The sequence below is a fragment of the Phlebotomus papatasi genome, chromosome 1, assembly GCF_024763615.1.
Source record: "Phlebotomus papatasi isolate M1 chromosome 1, Ppap_2.1, whole genome shotgun sequence".
Taxonomy (NCBI): Eukaryota; Metazoa; Arthropoda; class Insecta; order Diptera; family Psychodidae; genus Phlebotomus; species Phlebotomus papatasi.
The window spans coordinates 56,621,396-56,636,569 of NC_077222.1; the positions used below are offsets into that span (position 1 = coordinate 56,621,396).

The 15,174-nt window shown below is 31.6% G+C and overlaps 1 protein-coding gene across 1 annotated transcript in view; it reads left to right on the forward strand.

Moving 5' to 3' along the window:
* LOC129808511 (galactosylgalactosylxylosylprotein 3-beta-glucuronosyltransferase P) overlaps positions 1–15,174 on the forward strand; it is a 64,292-nt gene that overhangs the window by 808 nt on the left and 48,310 nt on the right. The window lies entirely within an intron of this gene.

The window sequence follows — 15,174 nt, forward strand, 5'->3', positions numbered from 1 at the left end:
TTGCTCTATTTAAGAGTCCGGTCTTTTGTATTTCCTCTTACTATTGTATATCATGAGATATCGGCACAAAATTTCATACTACACCACATAATACATTGAGCAGAGACCTCCAGTTGGTGTAAATACATGATTAGTCTCTAGATTTTCCCAAGTATTTTTACACTTATCAACTGTTTTTTTGTAGCACGGTTGACTCTCCCACACGGGGTGGTGGCCCTTGTCAGTAGATCACCTAAGGAGATATACCTATGTGTCTAAATTGTTGCCATAAGAATTACCACAAAACTCACGTGATATCGATTGCGATACAACAAGCTTCTTGATGGTGTTTTTTTTTCGTAATACCGATATTACTAAATTCAACTATAACATATTACTCACAAAATGTTTCATTATCACCTACAATAATCTTCAGTGTGTTATCAATATGAATCATACGTGTGTATTATCCGCAAAAAAATTATTTGAAAAAAAATTTTTTTACTGACTCTTTCATTGTTAGAAGGGTTCAATCTTTTTTAAACCCAGAAGCAATAAACCATCAAAGGGATTTTTTGCATATATTTATCTCACGACTGTTACCCGTTGGATTTGCAATTATTAACCCCTTTTTTGTATGCCAACTGATGTCCTTCGACAACGACAATTCCCTGCTTTTTCGGCATTCGCGCTCAAAATGTAGCTCCTCGTTGGCAAACAGGAAGTTGAGACTGTTGGCGCATTAATCGACCTCACATACACACTCCAACATAGTCTCACACATGCACAGGAAATGGGAAAATGGTCAAAGAATTGCAGATGGCGTGTCCACTGTGTGGACACAATGTCCTCTGGCTCTGACCCCTTCTTTGACTGCCAAGGCGAACAGAATACAATACAAAATTGGGATTAGGTGTACAGGGAATATTATGTTTTAAGGAATACAGGAGTATTAGGTAGGGGAGGTTGGGGGAGTTTCACGCATGCATTACTTAAAAAATAAAGATTTTTAAGACGAAAAATAATTATTTAGAGATTGCCCTGTACATTTTAAGATAGTAAATATTCAAGAGAAACTAATAAAACAATTACAGTAGACTCTCCCGAATTCGGGCATTTGGGACCGAAATGTCAGATGAATTAGAGAGAAATTCGGGCATCAAATTGTTTGAAATGCAACGATTTTTTTGTTTATCTGCATACTCATATTAAGTTTACATGCTCATATTAACTGTAAATTTCTTGAAAGCCCCTTAATAATGCAAAATAACATCACAAGTGAGATAAAGCATGGCAAATTTGAGCATATTTTGCTTCATTCGATAATCATAATCGAACTCGAAAAATGTCAACAAACTTTTTTCAAATTTTACTGCTGCCCGAATTAAAAAGTATCCCGATGTTAAAGGAGCCGAATTAGCGAGAGTCTACTGTAGTTTGAATATGGTTCATATTCGTTTAGCAAAAGAGTCCCGAAAAAAGTGCAGTTGCGTGAAACTGCCCCATCCTCCCCTAGTAGTAAAGTTTAATTTTAAAAGTTCAACCCAATCAGCAAATCTTATTTCACTTCGTTTCATTTTAGAGAAATTTTTAGTATTATTATTTGAGATTTTGCTGAATAGTTTATTGCAGTCAGTTTCTTAGTTTCTGTGTCTGGTCTCGGAAGGAAAATGATGAAAAATAATTGAGAACTTTATGAAATTCACATTAATTTTTACTGTTTAATATTCTAAAATCCTATAAATCCTTATTGAAGCTTTCGTGTTTTACAGAGGTCCTCCTACGTTAAGTTCAGGAGTCGGTTCTAGCCACTCTAAATCATTTTTGATTAAGTGCATTGGAAAAGCCATCAGAAGAATTGTTTGAAGTAATTGATAACCTTATACAAGACTAAACAATGCTGATCAGGAGGGATAGAAAGAAAATGTATTAAAGATCGAAAGCTATGGGAATTTCCAGATCGAAGGTACAACAGTTAGGATATTTTGCAAAAAAGACTCTAGTGAATTCCCAGAGAGAAAGCATCGAGTTATCGTAGTGAGGGAATTACAGATATCTAAAGTAATTACGGTATTATCACAATGATATAAGTGCTTGCAGATTCAAGGGTTTAGTTAAAAAGGAAGAGTTAAGTAATAGAAAATTATCTTTATTCGTAATATTTCTAAGTCAAGGAATAGGAACAGCGATAAGCCTGATATGATATATGATGATGATAAGATATTAGACTTCAGAGGACAAGACCTATGTGAATTCATGGACACTATAGGGATCCGTCTATTGAAGAAATAGTCGGCATATGTCCAAGTATTTATTAGACAAAAAATGAATGTTTACATTATTCCATGTTTATTACATATGGTTTTCCCTTACTTAACATACCATTGTTCCTTAAACCTAAATTTAGCTTAACTGACTTCATGTCTTGACATGGGAATTGATTAAAGCTTTAGTGAGTGGTCATTATGACTTAAGTTATAGCATTAACAACACCAAAAATTTTATTGGACAAGTTAAAATACTAAACGTCACCTACTATAATGTAAAGCCTAAAGTAGACACAAGCTTCGGCTTAGGGATCAGCCCGAAAAATGAGGATTAGTGTCGATACACTCAGGGATCAATTTAAAATTTGGGGAATTCAGCTCAGCTTCTAAATTGATGAGGTATAGTAAAATTTACGAGGATTAACGACTTTAGCGCCAGTGGTAAAAGTATAAAACTTCACTTTGGGTGTTTTGGGTGCTTTTCGAAATGCCAATTGGACGAAAAAACATGGAGAGTGATGATACGCAATGTTGCCAAATCTGAAAATGCATGAAAATTGGAGTGATGGGAAGGTCAAAGTGATTGTCTTCATATGAGAAAAGCATTGATATTGCACTTAAGAAGTCTTTCAGCAATCAAAGATTACACATTTAATAGAAATATACACAAAAAAACGCTAATCCTTGAGCCTAAATCCTCAGTATATGAAAGTTTGGATCTGGACTGATCTTTTACCGAAACATTGTTCGAGCTGAGTATTCTTATGGATCAGTCTGTGTATATAAACACTGACTAAATCCACTGTCTTTTTTTGAATTCTAGGGTGTGGTGTGTCGTATATGAACTTTACAAACGTATAGCTTAATATCTCAAGTCTAAAAACTACATTATTTTAATACGTGAGAACATACATTCTAAGCCTTTTAGTATTTGATTAGAAGACGTGTTCTTGCGTAATGAGTTTGCTCAAATAATATGGTGTACATATTTAATCCGCATTAATGTGTCCCTTGTTCAATTTAGAGTAAGTATTGCACATAAACTGTTGAAGGGTTGAACTCTACTCTCTGTGGACGACTGAGGCGATTATATCTAAAGCAACTCACCCTGCTTGTATGGCTCCAGTCCATTGCCTTGTTGCCCCAACACAACACAATGAGAAATGAAAGGGGTTGTGAAGAAATTCACGTAGGAACTCCCTATGGTTATTGTAGGTCTCATTGGAAAATGTAAAGGGTGGAAAATGGCATATTTTCAGCGTAACATGAAACCTGTCCCATACCTCAATTTCTTTTGCACGTTCTTGTGACTGATGTTGTGTGCGTTTCCATATGTTGAAGGGCCTAAAACCATAAGGGAAACTCCTTGATTATCCTTCCACGAAAGAAAACGCGAAGCACGAAAGATGCCAAGTGAGATGAGAAATCTCTTTGGAAATTTATGGATGTTGAATGAGAGTTTGGCTGCCGTGGTTTATTCCCACGAGCAGAGTGAGTTCAAGGACTATTCTTGTAACATCTGCTGTTGATGCCTATGTTGTATTACGAGCACTCATTATTTGTTTGCACACTCTCATCATCATGCGGAGTGATTCTTCACTTTCAATGTACTAATGATGAGTTTGAAATGCACTCAAGTGCTAACAAATGTTGGGCATGCTGTAAGGGTGTTTCAAGTGCATTGTGAATACAATATGCCAATTATAATTCCATCATCACTTCATTGATATGATGTAACTTAATTTCCCGTCATAAATACTTCAACACGTTACGTGCCCCGATAATCTGCTAAGTAAATCCTCAATGCCACGTGGTGATACTTTTTTTTTGCGCTCTCTTCCCTCCTTCCTCTGCAGAACCGATTATTCGAACTTGAGAATTAGCTCTAGGTAGGTTATCGCTTCTTTGGACCTCGCTAATTAAACGACCGTCTCCATACTAAATTTTTGCGTGACAAATTAGCTAACTCATGTATGATTGAGTGTTAAATATGATTCAAATGTTACTAATTCTAACTAATTGTTTATTTCTCTTTTGATTATACTTTTATGAACGAACTGAATTCATTGAGTCTCTTCATATTTATTGTATAATTTTCCACTTTGTACAATTATTATCTCCAATAATACTTTGTTACAATATCAAAGACTTTAAAGTGAAATAAAAAATTCTTTTCGATAATAAATAGATTAAATATTTATTACCATTATCTTTTGAGAAAAATTGTCAGCATTGTATGTAACTTGGACAAATTCTATAAAATCTGTGAGATTATTCTCTATAACTTCCATATATTTTATTTAGATTGAATAAATGGTGAAATTAGAAGACTTTACTGTAGGTTCATGGTGTTTATCAAAATCTTTGATAAGCACTACTATTCACAATTCTATTTCTCACTGTTCTATATCAAAATGACTAATAGTAGATTCAGCTATTTTAATGCAAAAATTGAATATTGCATTCGAATATTTAATTATATCAAATTTTATACTTACTAGCCGGAACACAGACTAAATAAATTGAAGTATATTCATATATTTTTACTAAAACCATAACAAAGTTGATTTAGCGTTTAGAATATTGTTACTCCTCGCAACGAATTCTATCGCTCGCTGATACAAATTTTGTATATAAAATTAAATGTCTGGGAAATGATATTTTAAATTTTTGAAAAACAAATTACATGGTTAGCATATGAACTTCCTAAACCTGCATGTCTTAATATTTTAGCATAGTTTTATGCTCATTTCCACAAAATTCCATAAAACAAATCATTTTATTATACTTTAATAAATATATTGTGAATTGATTAAAAAAACTTTGAATTGTTTTTAAAATTAAAATACTAATTTTCTATTCAAGTGCAAAAATGCAATTTATTAGTAATTGAATTCATTTTTCAATTTCAATTCACCAGAATTAAAATTTTCTATATAATTATATTAAAATACACAATTTCACAAATTCCCTCATGTCATGGAAATATTGGATTATTTCAGAACTTAACATACAATTTAATTTAAAATTTCACTAGTATTCGTACTTTTCAATTTTATTATCAACAGTGATTAAAAATTAAATGTAATGCGATATTTCTCTAAAGGTGTCTACACATTGGAGCTGATTTCATCAAGAATTATTTCAAGAATTTTTTAAAGAAAAATTCATATTTTTGAAGGAATTTTTGAAGAAAAATGCCTCCACATTGGGTTTTTTATTTTCCATCAAAAATTTTTTTGACAGATTGCCATCATTTCCAAGTCTCTACCTCTTCTGACTGTTTTTCACGAAAATTTGTTGTTTCACTACTGGAAAAAGTGAGAAAAGCGTTTAGTGAAGTTCCTTGAGATAGTATTTAGTGAATTTGTGAAGAAAATCTTCTAAATATTCAAGGGAATAGTGTTTTTCTTGAGATGTCGTTCCTGGTGGAATCCAACCCAGCCTTTGAAGGAACATTTCCTGTGATTTTCCTCCAGAAATTGCCGGAAGTTAATCCATCTGTGTATTCTTGAGGTGTTCCACAGTACAGTGGCCTCGTACTCGATGGATTGCAAGATGGATGGAAAGGAGAAAATTTACGGGCACTTTGGAATCTCTGCCTTGGTTACCAATCAAAACAAGAGCTAACCAGAGCCACCGAGGAGATCTCAATGCAAACGAGAGCTGTCCGGAGCTACCAGAAGCCATCACTTGAACCCCCAGAAGAACATCAGAATGATCATTTATATCATTCACTTTCTCAACCACTAGGAACTCTGTGGGATTGCTTCCTTTCGAGAACATCAAAACTGGATAGCCACATGCCTTCAATTCCTCATGTCAATGGAACATGGAACCCAGTAAATAAATCAGTAGTGGAATTATTTTGGAACATCCATGGAATTTTCACAGGAATATTCTTCTATTATATTAATTTAAAAAAAACTAAATTTTTTACATAATAGAGATCCTTTATGTAATTTTTTTTTATTTATTAAGGGGTCCATCTGGAAGATGATTGCCCCGCCTTTATGTAATTTCTAATGATTATTTATTAAAAATTCCTACTTTTAATAACATAATGCAATGTAAAGGACTTTTAATTTAGAAGATTACGTGGATTTTTAAATATTTAGGTTTGCTTATTTTTAGTAGTAGAAAATATATCTGATGTGGGGATGTTATAATATAATACAAGCGGTTTAAAATAAATGAACTAAAAAAAATCTAGTATGTTAAGAGCAGTTTCCCAAAAATAAAATAAAATTTATTTCAATTTTAATTTCGCATTAAAATTCAAATAAGAGACAGCCTTTGAAATTTATTGTCTTTTTTGATCAGTAAAAAGTTTCATTCAAGTTTTTAACGCTTGTGGAAAGGATTTTATCAATATCAGGAGGATTTTTTTATGAGATCTTAAGAGTATTTTCCAAAAATTACACTTTAAGACTCCCAAAAAATCTAGTTTTGAATCTAGTCCTTTACATTTCATTATGTTATTAAAAGTAGGAATTTTTAATAAATAATCATTAGAAATTACATAAAGGCGGGGCAATCATCTTCCAGATGGACCCCTTAATAAATAAAAAAAAATACATAAAGGATCTCTATTATGTAAAAAATGTAGTTTTTTTTTTAAATTAATATAATAGAAGAATATTCCTGTGAAAATTCCATGGATGTTCCAAAATAATTCCACTACTGATTTATTTACTGGGTTCCATGTTCCATTGACATGAGGAATTGAAGGCATGTGGCTATCCAGTTTTGATGTTCTCGAAAGGAAGCAATCCCACAGAGTTCCTAGTGGTTGAGAAAGTGAATGATATAAAAGATCATTCTGATGTTCTTCTGGGGGTTCAAGTGATGGCTTCTGGTAGCTCCGGACAGCTCTCGTTTGCATTGAGATCTCCTCGGTGGCTCTGGTTAGCTCTTGTTTTGATTGGTAACCAAGGCAGAGATTCCAAAGTGCCCGTAAATTTTCTCCTTTCCATCCATCTTGCAATCCATGGAGTACGAGGCCACTGTACTGTGGAACACCTCAAGAATACACAGATGGATTAACTTCCGGCAATTTCTGGAGGAAAATCACAGGAAATGTTCCTTCAAAGGCTGGGTTGGATTCCACCAGGAACGACATCTCCAGAAAAACACTATTCCCTTGCATATTTAGAAGATTTTCTTCACAAATTCACTAAATACTATCCCAAGGAACTTCACCAAACGCTTTTCTCACTTTTTCCAGCAGAAAATAACAAATTTTCGTGAAAAACAATCTTGAATCGTGATGGTTTCCTTCAAGAATTCTGTCAAGAATGACTTTGATGAATTTTATTCCAATGTGTAGCCGATAATTTCTTTCAAAAATTCTTGATGGAAATTTCCTTCAATTGGATATGATTTTTGAAGAAATTTGTCTACACATTAGACAAATTTTCTTCAAGAATCCATCTTTTTGTCAAAAATTCTCACCAATGTGTAGGCAATTTTCTTGAAGAACACTTCTTGAAGCTCATTTTTGATAGAAATTTCTTATAATGTGTAGACACCTTAAAGTATAATTTCCCACTTATGCCACTTAATCCAAGTAATAAACAGTGTGAGGATTTCAAAGTGGATTAATGAATTTTCCTGTCTTATTCGTCACTAAAACTTTCGATCAGAGTCATTTGGGAAATTGTCTTAAGTGTCAGGAAACATCAGTGTTATTTCCACAGACGATGGCAAATGTTGATTGATAAGATAATCACTATTGAAGTGTAACACAACATTTTGACAATTTGTCGTTCCATACTTTGTTATATATATATATATATATATATATATATATATATATATGTAGTAAAAGGCACTTAAGGTTTTTTGCCTGCCATCAAGCAGTTATTCGAGTTTGAAAATATTGGCAGGAAGGATTTTAATATAAATGTCATGGGCAACATAATGGGGATATTGGAAAAATTGTTAGACACTTCGATCTTGTCCATTTTCCTTATGATTTATCAGTACTATCCAATTTTGCATGGACTCTTGCCAAATGCAAAATGTTCGCTCACAAGAACCCTTCCGCAAATGTTACGTTATAGAGAGAAATACGTAAATGTTTAGGGACATAAATTTAGCATTATATTGTCCTCCATGACGCCTTGTATGATTGTACAACATAAAAGCTGAATTATTTATATGGACTCTCTCGCCACGAAACAGCCATAAACATTCACTTGAAAAAGGGTGGGTAGACGGTGTAAATAAGAATTGATAAAATCATAATTAATGATACCATATTTGTGTTGGTATTATAGGGATATACGAAAAATAAAATCTTATAATGTTGCTGTCCAAATTCTTTTAGCATTTCTTTTCGTCTACATTAAAGTTCAAGGTGGACTTTTATGTTACGCAGTAGAGTACAAAAACGAAATTTTTACCTTTTATTACTCTTTTGTCCTTTGTAAATACATAATTTTGTAATAATTTGTCACGTCAATTAAAAAAAGTCTGTAATATCATATTTTACCGTTTTAAAATTAGAATGATAAGACAATTTCCGAGTGATTTTTTTTCTTTAATTCACTGTATATAATTTTTTTAATACGTTTATTCTTAAAAATTGTGGGAACTTTCTTACTAAATAAACTTATTTACTTACAATATTTATTAAGGTTTTATGCCCAGCGTACAATAACTTTTGTTTATAAACATGTTTTCAAAATTTGGTATGGGAGTGAGCGAGATGACTAGATCTAGATTTCATTCACTTCCACGGAAATATCAATAACATGTTTACAAAACAAAAGTTATTGTGCGTTGGGTATTACACATAAATGATTTTAATGACCAGCTCACAATCACTTTTATTTGTAAACATGTTTTCAAATTTCCGCTGAGTATGAGCAAGATTACTAGATCTAGATCTCACTCACTCTCATTGAAATGTCAAAAACATGTTACTAAACAAAAGTGATTGTGCGTTGGGCATAACTCTGATAACGCAAGGTATTTGTAGGTGAGTACATAATTTTCCTGATAAATAACCTTATTACAATTCTTCTATTTTTAAATCCATAATCGAAAACTACAAACTGTCAGTATTATAAAATCGACTTGTCAGAATATAAACTGAATAAGTCGATTTTTTCCTAAATTCTGTTTTTTCTTTCCCTGTGAATATTATATCGGAAAATTAATGATTCTTAAAGTTATAGGGGGTTCAAATCTTAAAAATCCTATATTCAGCATGTAAAATCTCAACTTAAATCGCTCTCCTGTACAGTTGGCCATTCGCCACTTATTCGTTTTATATTCTGACCCATCGAAATATGACAATAAAGACCTTTCAGGTAATCTAAACTGAAACTATAAATATGATTTTTTAAACTATGATTTTATAATTTTATTTATTTATGAATTTTTCTTTACCTAACTAAAATATTGCAATGGTTTTAGAAAGTCAAGGAGTGTTTCGTACATTTTTTACCAAAATACTACCCAATTTTCCACAGTCATTTAATTATTTCCTGATCAATTTTGTTATTTTACTAACAAAATGTCCTTTTGCTATATGATAGGTAAAATTCTTGAATAGTTTTATCAAAGGGAGAAATGAAAGTTTAGTTTTAAACTTCTTAAAACTAAATGTTGTCAAATGTGTATTTTTAACAATATTGATATCATGTTTTTTCTTAAATTTTATGCATAAAAACAGTCTTCAAATCTAAATGTTCAATTTTGGTAAATAATTTATCAGATTCATTGTTGTCTTTGACATGTTTGTGTATTAATTTCTATATACCAGTTCATATTTTATGAATTTTTCTGAACTGATATTTTAAAAACTTCTTTACTAGGCCAATTCATTGTTAATTAGGGGTCGTTCCATTCTAAAAGTTTTGTCTGTCAAACCTTTTTCAAAGGAATATTTTGAATGTGACCCTCTGGTAATTTAATTTTCACTAATGAGCTTTAAATATTCTGTGAATTTTTGAAGCATAAAGAATGTTTAATTTATATATGATTGGCATCGCGTTTTAAGAGGCCTTGCAATATAAACTTTATTTGCAGAGCAATAATTGAAATAATTTCTGTATTTGACATTCTTTAGTTCAGATTAGTGATGATTGTGTTGATGATTATTGGTTAACTATAATAGATTTTGTTCAGAATTCGTTCTATCCTGTGGTATTGTCAGTCACTTTCCTAAATATCCGGCTGTTTTGGCCCGGAACAAACTACATAGGTGCAATATTCTTTTCTCGAATGCTGTATTTGATGCATTTCAATTTCGTTTCTCAATTTGAGACATTCGATTTTCCTGTTCGTCTTTTAGAGAACATGGTGGCTGACTATTTGTTTGACAAACAACCACAGAAATGGGAAGATATTACGTATATATATATGTATAGTATAGTTTATGTATTCAACTGTTTAGTAGAGTATTTCGGGAATACTTGAATATGGGATGGTCCAAAAAAGTATGTATACATGGAGATGCTGTATCTATCATTGGAGAAAAATTTATAGTGGTAGCTTTTTTGACTGTGACGAGTGTTTGGTGAAATTTTCTCAGTAAAATGCACTATGAATAATTTCTCTGAATAAGAAAGATACACGGAAAGGATAAGTTGTGAATTTTTGCTGAGTTTAGACAATGTATTTTCCACTCACGTAGCAATTGTTGAGGCATTTTACAGCATTTCAGAATTGTTCGAAAGAATACAGAGTTGCTACAACTGGAGCATTTCCACACTTGATGATGATGATGGTAATACAAAAGGATCTCTCGTAATAATCTACGCCATTTCCCATTTAATCAAAATGCCAGCGATAAATGTGGTCTCTTCCTTGGCACAACTTTATGCCAAACGCCCTCCTCTTTACTCCTTCACATCGTGTTTTTCTGTGGAAGAATGTACTAAATTGCTAAATTCTGCCAATTTCATTCGCATCACATAATTCGTATTTCAACTTTTCTTTGTCCACTTTAAGATTCAAAAGTTTTTTAATGATCAGACTTGAGCTTGGTAATGGACTTTGCATTTAATAGAATAAAATGTCTCAAATGAAAATCAAAATGAACTGGCTTGAAGCATTTCATCTATGATGTTTATGTATTTTTCATTAACCAATATTCTAATAGTTGAATTTAATCAATAATCTGGGAAAATTGAAGAACAATTTATACGACAGAGAAGACAACGAATTAAATGGATTTTACCTTAACTCTTGACCTCGAAAAGTCGAAAAATTATGAAAAGCACTCACGCTATACAGCACATTAAAAAGTTTGATCTTTATTACATTACTCTTTGTTATATCACTTGTTTAAATATTATCTTCCCTGAGAGTTCTCTTGACTTTTCATATTACACGTAAAGAATGTCAGAAAAAGGCATTTAAAATAAAAATAAGAACAAATAAATATTCTGTAGGCGAGTTTTTTAAAATTAAAATATTTTCATGGAAATTTTATTGAAATAAAAGTATCTGTATACGCTAAAAAAATTCCTTCAATGTGTAAATCATTATATTAACTGATGGTATTCCCAAAACTATCACATTTTGCCAACATGCAATTTTGAAAATATTTCAAATATTTAAATAAATTTCCATATAAACACTCAACGAGTTTTGCAAATCTAAAATGTGCTTCAATGTTATTCAGAATACAATATTCACATCGAAGACATTCTTGGAAAGAGTTGAAATTGTTCTGAAATTCAAATGCAATGCCGCATGGAACTCATTTTCTGTCATTTGGGTTTAAAACACGTCTGAATGTGGACATGTCTGAATAAACGAACGTATAGTATTAGGTTTTTTTTTTCTAGAGAAGTCCCCTAAGATTAATACTCATTGTTTCGCATAGTGTATTTTAAATGTTGGTGAATTTCAAGTTCTATCCAATAAATTTTCAATTCTTTTACATTAGCTTAGTAATGAATTCAGCAAAATGAATGAATGTTATCCCTTTAATAGCAGTTAATTGATAAAAGCTTTTATCTCGGGTAATAATTGAAATATTCTGGGAATTTAATTGTCGTGAAAATAATCAATTGATCTCCCCTGAAACCATTTAGAGCTAAAAGAGTTATATTTAAACACCCACAGCGATGGTCATAGAGTAATTTTCACTCGTCGTTATACTTCAATTATACCTATGTTGTTTTTATAAATATTTTATCTTTCCATGATACTTCCATTCTTGCATATATATGAGAATTAACTAATTTACATACTAACACTCACGGATGACCCAAAATAGGGACTTTTCTTTCACATTAATTAGATCTGTAAAATTAGCATGTACCTTTACCGCAGCACTTTTCCAAATAAATGTATAATTTATAAAAAGGAACGCTTTTGACAACGAGAATATAACTTAAATCGAGAGGGTATTAGATTCATAAAAAAATTGTATTGCAATATAGCTCCTTTGTGATACAACTAGAAGTATAGAATTTTTGAAATCTGAAAAAAAAGAAGCAGTAATTTTAATATCTAACAATGGTAGGATCGGTGGGGTGCATAATAGTGATAATAGTATATAGTTCATACAATACAGATTGCATGAAAAGTTCGGAGAGAAGTAACACATTATTTTATTTTATTTTTAATAAAGCATCTTCCTTAGTCACTAATTCTAATATTTTTTTTTAATATTTTAATAATATTTAAATTTATATATTTTACATATTTTTGTATTTTTAAATTATAATTACAGAACGACACCGATAGAGTAAATTCCTAATAATTTTGAACACCTTAAAAAATACGTAAAATTCCAGGTAATATGTCCAACTTTTAAACCACTTTTGTTAAATAAGAATATGAGATAATTTTTAACGAGTGAAATAGTAATTACAATAATTATTATCTTAGAATATTGTAGATATATACAAATAAGAATAAAATGCGTTGAAATTTTATAATGTTTTGGATGATCAAACAATCCGTATTTTAAATCGATTCAGCAATATATGGATTATGAATCGGAAATTTAGTGGAAGAAAATTCAGAATTTCGCAATTTCTAATTAAAAAATACTCCAGTCTGTTTAAAATTTTGATACTGATTTCTATTATTAGGCTTAGATTTAATTTTTATTTTTAATATATCATAAATTGTATAAGAATTTAATTTTGCATAAAAACGTGTTCCAAAATTGTAGTCGCTAAATTTGTTCTCAATATTTTCAGTTATTTGCGATTCTCTTGTTGATATCAATGATTCATTCATTTAGCGAAATACGAGAGTTTTCGCGTATCGCTAAAAATACTCTCCTCACTTTGTTTGTTTGTCATATTTCTATGGCATAATTTGTGAAATATGCTTTGTATAATAATTGTGATAAGAACAATAAAAGATAATTTCCTCGCGATTTTATCGTTTAATTAATCTCATGCAAATCGATTTAATCCCCTATAATTGATACCAAAGTCTCAACACGATATGTTATACACCACTATTGCATTAACTATTCATGCCATTTGGCATAAAAATCTAATCAATTTTACTAAAATAAGTGGTGGAAATGGAATTGTGACGAACAATTAATCTCAAGGATTGAAGCTTTAGCCCTAATGATTGTTGTTTCTGTACTGTGTACCTTTGCTATCCACATTCAGACTGTTTGAAGTTTATCGCAATTAAGTAGTAACTATACATAGCTTCTTTATACAGTAAATATTTACTTTTCTTCACTATCGCCTTCGGGGGTAGCCCATTTTAACACGTGCCTCTATGTGGTGGCAAAAACTCAAAGTCGCGAACATGAAGCGATTAGCTGTTTATTGTATATAAATTCTGTATGAGAGAAGGTGAAATTTGACGAAGCTAGTATAATGGGGCATAAATTCAATTTCCTTAGCATAATTCGTCATACAATTTACGAAAATGCTGTGAAGCGCTAAGATACTTTTTGCCATTATTCCTTTATACAAATTTTACAAAATTTAAGATTTATATCACTGTTGGCTTATGGAAAATTGAGAAGCATTTTGTTTATTGACTTGTGGATTGTCTGCAAGATGTTTACATTCACACTTCACCTCCCTATAAGGTGAATCACTAAATGGATTTTTTAGGTTATGGGTCAAATTTCTTCCGAAACACATTCCGAAGAATAAGAAGAAGAATGAAAAAATATTATTTGACAATTCCGAATAACTGCTGTGATTCTCTTTTTTTCACAGCTATTGTAATCGACCGATTTGATCAATTGTCAATTTGTTAATAGTACGGAATATTTCTGATTTCATAAAATTACCTTCATAAAACACAATTCTCAACAAAAACAACATTTTTTAAGCAACTTATACTACGGTGCGACTCTGATACCTTTCTGTATTGTAAAAGTGCTGGATTATTTTTGCTGTGGGTGTGTCGTTTGGTCACAAAATGACACCCAGGATTGTTTTGAGACACTTAGGAAGAAATTTACAGGTAATTAGAGGATTTGCTTCGAATGCTGCAACAGAAAATACTTCCGTGTATGACGGATCAGCGTAAAATGATGAATTTCAGGGGATTCCTGCTGCCTATTCAGTGTAAAGATTTTGGTATTGTTCAATTACGTAAATACTACAGGAGGACACAGGCATCGATCTTCGATGCCTTCTACATGCTTTAGACCTAAGTCAAAAGAACTGCTGCCATTGAGTGTTTGGAATTCATCAGTACAGCGAGTACAGCAGACATTGCACATTTGTGACATGTTAGTAGGAACGTGGTATTTTTAATAATAAGAATCATAGAAGTAGAGCTCCCACGGGTTGGATTTCTTGCGTTGCGTACGTTTAGGTAACGTACGTTGTGTACGTACATACGGTAGGAAAAAAATGTTTTGTCATACGCTTAGTGCATTAGTGAAACTATTGTTATTTGAACAGTTCTTAAAAATTTGTGTTCAACATACGATTATTAAATGTGTAGCTCAGAGGCAAAATGGCAC